Source organism: Vanessa cardui, chromosome 23 (genome assembly GCF_905220365.1).
Source record: "Vanessa cardui chromosome 23, ilVanCard2.1, whole genome shotgun sequence".
Classification (NCBI taxonomy): domain Eukaryota; kingdom Metazoa; phylum Arthropoda; class Insecta; order Lepidoptera; family Nymphalidae; genus Vanessa; species Vanessa cardui.
Window position 1 is genome coordinate 6,668,597 of NC_061145.1, and position 6,239 is coordinate 6,674,835.

The following is a 6,239-nucleotide window of genomic DNA, read 5'->3' on the forward strand; positions in this document are numbered from 1 at the left end:
ATTATTTGGATTCCGTACATTAATTTTATTAAAAGAATATCGAATACAGTAAATTGCAGTCTCAATAAAAAATGCAGGTATTTCCGATATGAAAGTCATAGATTATAATCAAATTCTTCTGTCCATACTTATATGCTATTAGAATTTAGAATAAATTACAATAAGCTATGAGGTTTATTTATTAAAATAACTGGCACAATTTATAAATGAATTGATTACCATTGATGTTTTTGTAGATCTTGTGTATTCCTCGAAAATAAATTTAAATGACGCCGGAATGGTACCCACTTGAAAGCCAGTGTTGTGTGCAAACGGATCCAGATTTCCGAGACCGTTAATGTATTTATTATATTTACTGATTTTAATAACTGGCACTGTGGAACTGTTGGAGCATTACCGTAGTTGTTTGTTGTCTTGAGTGTGGATGTTTGTGGTTCCGTCGTTACTTCTAGTAAAGTAAAGTAAAGTAAAGTAAAAGCCTGTACATTTCCCACTGCTGAGATAAGGCCTCCTTTTCCATTAAGGAAAGGGTTTGGAACATATTCCACCACGCTGTTTCAATGCGGGTTGGTGGAATGCACATGTGGCAGAATTTCGATGAAATTAGACACATGCAGGTTTCCTCTCAATGTTTTCCTTCACCGCCAATAAACACAAGTTAAGCATACATATATAGTGGTGATTGCCTGGGTTTGATCCCGTAATCATCGGTTAAGATGCACGCGTTCTAATCACTGGGCCATCTTAGCTCCGTCTCATCTGACTGCGTTACTTCTGATTTTCCATAACACAAGTGGTTTAGCAACTTACATTGGATCCTGAGTTGTCCAATATTTTAAATCTGAAGATAACTCTAATTAAACCCTTTATTCTTATTTCACATCATTTTTGAGGATAGAAAATGTGCTGAAATAAATTTCAATTAGAAAAAAATAATTAATGGTAAAGATTAAAACAAATTAAATTAAGCTTAGTATATTAAAACAGTATCGCAAACTTAAAAGATTATAAAGATAATGTCCTCCTGACCGATTTCAAAATTAGATGAACTAATTCGGTTTCCTCCCAACGTTCATTGGTCGTCTATTGCGTCATTGTCTCCAACCGACCAATGAGATTAGCCTAATTAGTTGATTTTACTTTCATTAGCGTATAGAAACTGGAGCTATGTTGTGTATACTATTGTAGAACCAATAAAACCTCTTTGAAACAGACAACTGGCACAAAACATTTAGATCGATGAAAATGTCTTCAAAATATAGAAGTTTATAAGGTATGTTGGTAATTAAATGTTACAGGATTTTGTGTCCTATTAAAACTGTAAAAAGTCTACATTTCTGCGGTTGTAATGCTGCCTCTGATGAAATTAAAAAAAAAAGTAAATCAAAGCTATCCATAGTATAGTCCAGCGGACGATTATTTTTTTACGTCTGTAGAGATCTGTGGTGTCAAGAAAAGCTTGGTTTACATGACAGCTACGCTTGACTCTTTCCAAACGCGATTATTATGGTAACAACACTTTACTAGTATGCGTATGTACTTAGTGCTCAACGGTTGATCAATTGATTTGTTGACAAGATCAAAGGTAGTATGCTAGACCACGTTATTCACTTACTTTGCCTGCCAACCGAAACACACCTGTCGCAAGATGTTAAGATTAGTAATTGAGAACCTAATTAGGTATCTGCCTAGAAGCAAAAAGTTCTATCTCCAGTAAATATAGTTGTATATTACCTATTAATTACATCAATTGTACCTATAATTATGAACTTAAACAAACATTACTAGAAAAATCTTTTAAATAATGTTTGTGAGATAAAAAAACATTGACGTCATTTTCATCGGTTATACAGCGTGATTTTTATTTTTCATGTAACTCGTATTATCGCTGAACGATTTGTGATAACGGTTATGATGTTGTCATATGAGCGTGGACCACTAATTTAAATAAACCCATTAAAGTTAATTGTCTGATAGCGGTTGGGTCAGGTCGCGCGATATGAGCTGATAATGTTATACAGTGGGTTCGATTTTTGTGTATACAGATTATATTATGATCAATTTATTACAGGAAGTTGTATAACTTAATTAAGAAAACTTTTTAAATTAATCATATAGATTGTATTTTCATGATATTCAACGATATATATAATGCCGATATACAATAATAGCAATACTCTTCTCTAAAGTTCAGCAATGTATGTGAAATCATATAATTATTTTTGTATACAGATATTTTTATATGTCCTTAAAGTACATCACTCTGTATATAGCTTATTCATAAAAAATCTAAATATGGCAAATGATTTACCTACATCGACGATGCTTGGCCCAATTTAGTTTGGTTATGTTTTTATCTAATTATTATTACACCACTTAGATATTCTCCCGCTAAACAACAGTACACAGTATTGTTGTGTTCCGGTTTGAAGGGTGAGTGAGCCAGTGTAACTACAGGCACAAGGGACATAGCATCTTAGTTCCCAAGATTAGTGGCGCATTGACGAAGTTAGGAATAATTACTATTTCTTACAGCGTCATTATCTATGAGTGATGGTGACCACTTACCATCAGGTGGCCCATATGATCGTCCGCCAACCTATTCCATAAAAAAACTACTTAATCATCATCATCACATAATATAAAACAAAGTCACTTACCACTAACTGTCCATATATATGCTTAGATCTTTAAAATTGCGCAACGGATTTTGATGCTGTTTTTTTAATAGATAGAGTGATTCGAGAGGAAGTTTTTTGTATATCATACATGGACATATACTAAAGAAACACTGATCATTTTAGAAGTTTCTAATAATTATGATGTCGTAAATAAACAAATTTTGTAGTATATCTGTATAGTATATTTAGTATCAGTATTGCACCCGTGTGAAGTCGGGGCGGGTCGCTAGTATATCTATAATCGATGTGGTTGGTCGCTATTATGTTACATAATATATATATTTGTTTATCATAATATGGTCGTTTCGTATAAATTGATATTGTTGCACTTTATAAATCAGTATATGATTACACTAATTAGTGAGATAATGTTTTACGTCATATATTTAATAAGAACGTGTATATATATGTATACAAGTTGATAGTAATTGGCCACCACCATTCATAGACATTGGTGCTGTCAGAAATATTACTATTGCTAGCATCGCCAATGCGTAGCCAACATTGGGTGACCAATCCTTATATTTGTAGTTACATTGGCTCACACATCTAACAATACTTAGTGTTTTGCGCAAGAACAGAATGGGTGGTACCAACACGGAATTACCATTAAAAATGTTGGTTTAATTTCCAAACGTAAATTAACCTAATAATTTGATAAAATTTCCAAAAGGTCTTAACTCGTTTCGTGACTGTTGAGTTTAAAAGATATTTAATTCAAAATCTTGACATTATGCCTTACAACGTAACTTTCATTGTTTTAGCTGTTTAATAAAATAGTTCTAATACATTACCTTTACACAAGACCATGAAATTAAAGCTTATAGATGCATCTATTAAGTACTTTAACGTTCTTCGAAACTCTCCATATCTCCATAGTTTAACGTATATCCATATGAGGTCATGTTTGCATTTAGGTTTATAAATAAAATATTTTCGTTTAGTGGTATAGAAACGATTATATTTCTAATGTATTCCTTAACATTTTAAGTAAAGACGCCCAAGCACAGCGGAGAATATCCAACGCAGTAGGTGCACAAAAGTATGCTCAAACATAAGTACGTTATTTCTACATTCCCTACCAGTTACTTGGTGGTAGAGATTCGTGCTACTCCGTCTAGGTAGGTCACCAGATAAGCGCCAAACAGCAGTACTTACTATTGTTGTGTTTATATTATATTCCAGTGTAACTACAGGCTCAGAAACATCTATATTAATAAATAAATTATATTGTATTGTATTTCTTTACACATGTCAAGCCCAGGTAAGCACCTTTAGAGTATTATTTGCTGTTTATAACTCACCTCGAGTTCAGTTCTGAAGGAAAATATGGTAAGGAAACTTGCATGTGTCTAATTTGAATTAAAATTCTCATTAAAAGTCGCATGTGTCCAACGACACTTTGAGCAGTGTGGTAAAGTAAAGTAAAAAAGTAAAGTAACAGCCTGTAAATTTCCCACTGCTGAGATAAGGCCTCCTCTTCCATTAAGGAGAGGGTTTGGAACGTATTCCACCACGCTGTTCCAATGCGGGTTGGTGGAATGCACATGTGGCAGAATTTCGATGAAATTAGACACATGCAGGTTTCCTCACGATGTTTTCCTTCACCGCCGAGCACGAGATGAATTACAAACACAATTAAGCACATATATATATAGTGGTGCTTGCCTGGGTTTGAACCCGTAATCATCGGTTAAGATGCACGCGTTCTAACCACTGGGCCATCTCAGCTCTCCGTGAAAATACATCCTAACTCTAATGTTGTCTTAAATTTTCGCGATTATTACATTTATTATTATTTTATTACAGACTATTATTACAGACTAACGGGTCACGGGTCTACCCGTGACCACGAACGCTGTAAAGTGCTCGAAACGTCGGGATGCCAAAAATAATTAATATACGCGATTCAAATGCGTTATAACTAGTTTTATTTAAACATCCTAACTCTCTTCAAAGAAAAGAAGACCTTAGCCTAGTAGTCGAACATTGACAGACTATTATTTTTTTTAATATAAATAATACCTTGGAAAAACTGATTTTAAGAAACTAGCGACGAAACCCAAACCTCGCACGGATGCAATGCTGATACAAAATATACTACAGAATGTCCAAAAATGTGTTTCTTTACGACATCACTCTTGAATCAATCTTTCTATGCAAAAACCTCGTATCAAAATCCGTTGTGTAATTTTAAAGATCTAAGCGGACATAGGGACTGCGCTTGTTTTTATTTTAGTAACTTAAAGAAACAGTTATTTTAAACGCTCATATACATTTCAAGTTTATTTATTCGTTGTAAATATGTTCTAATCACAACCTGCATTGGAGCAACGAGGTTCCGACGAGATCATAATAGTTATTAACACAAAGTTGTCGGATAAAATCAAAGCCTTTATGCATTTACTCAGATATATTATTATTAAACAATACTTTAGAAATATCAGAATCAGCGCACCAATCACAATTGATTCTGTTTGGGATATAAATTTGTTATCTTTGATTTCCTGATTAATGTTCGCAATAGTCTATGATACTCTTTAAGATAATCAACTTTAGTTATTTAATATAAACCGATTAAAGTATAAGATACTGAGGTATTTAGTTTAAATTTTTATTTATAAAACTTTTAGTTGTGACTAGCGACTCGCTCCACCTTCGCAGGGAACAAAATAATATAGGTACGAGAAATACGTAAGAGTCGAGATGGCCCAGTGGTTAGAACGCGTGCATCTTAACCGATAATTGCGGGTTCAAACCCAGGCAAGCACCGCTGTTTCATGTGCTTAATTTGTCTTTATAATTCATCTCGTGCTCAGCGGTGAAGGAAAACATCGTGAGGAATTGTCACATGCAGGTTGCATGTGACAAATTTCATTGAAAATCGGCCACATGTGCATTCCACCAACCCGCATTGGAACAGCGTGGTGGAATATGTTCCAAACCTTCTCCTCAAACGGAGAGGAGGCCTTTAGCCCAGTAGTGGGAATTTACAGGCTGTTGTTGTTGTAAATACGTAAGGATTTTAACGATTTCTGCTAATGCGCCACCAATCTTAGGAACAAGAAGATGTGCTTGTAACACTGGCTCACTCACCCTTCAAACCGGTACGTACCCAAACGGATCCCTACTACCAAGTAAACGATGTGGATACATTTTAAAACAATAATTATTATCAGCTTCTACAATAAACATTCCTAAGGCGTAATTACTTAAACAGTACTGTCTTCTTCTTTTATATGTCAAAATAATGATGACAGAAAGAGAGGAACTAGTTTTAAACAGCCTTCTTTCTATAACTAAGGCCGTATCTTGCTAATATCATAAATAAGAAACTTTCAATGTTTGTTACTCTATAACGCCAGAACGGCTGAGCCGATTTGCATGAAATTTGGCACAGAGATAGATTATAGTCTGGAGAATGGGTTACTTTATTCCGGATTAATATATCAATTACCTAGATACCCCTCTATCTCTTCGGCAGGCGGAAACTATTTTTAATAACGAATAAGCCCCGGCCAGCGTTAATTCCATCGCAATAACGAAACACTGTTCGAA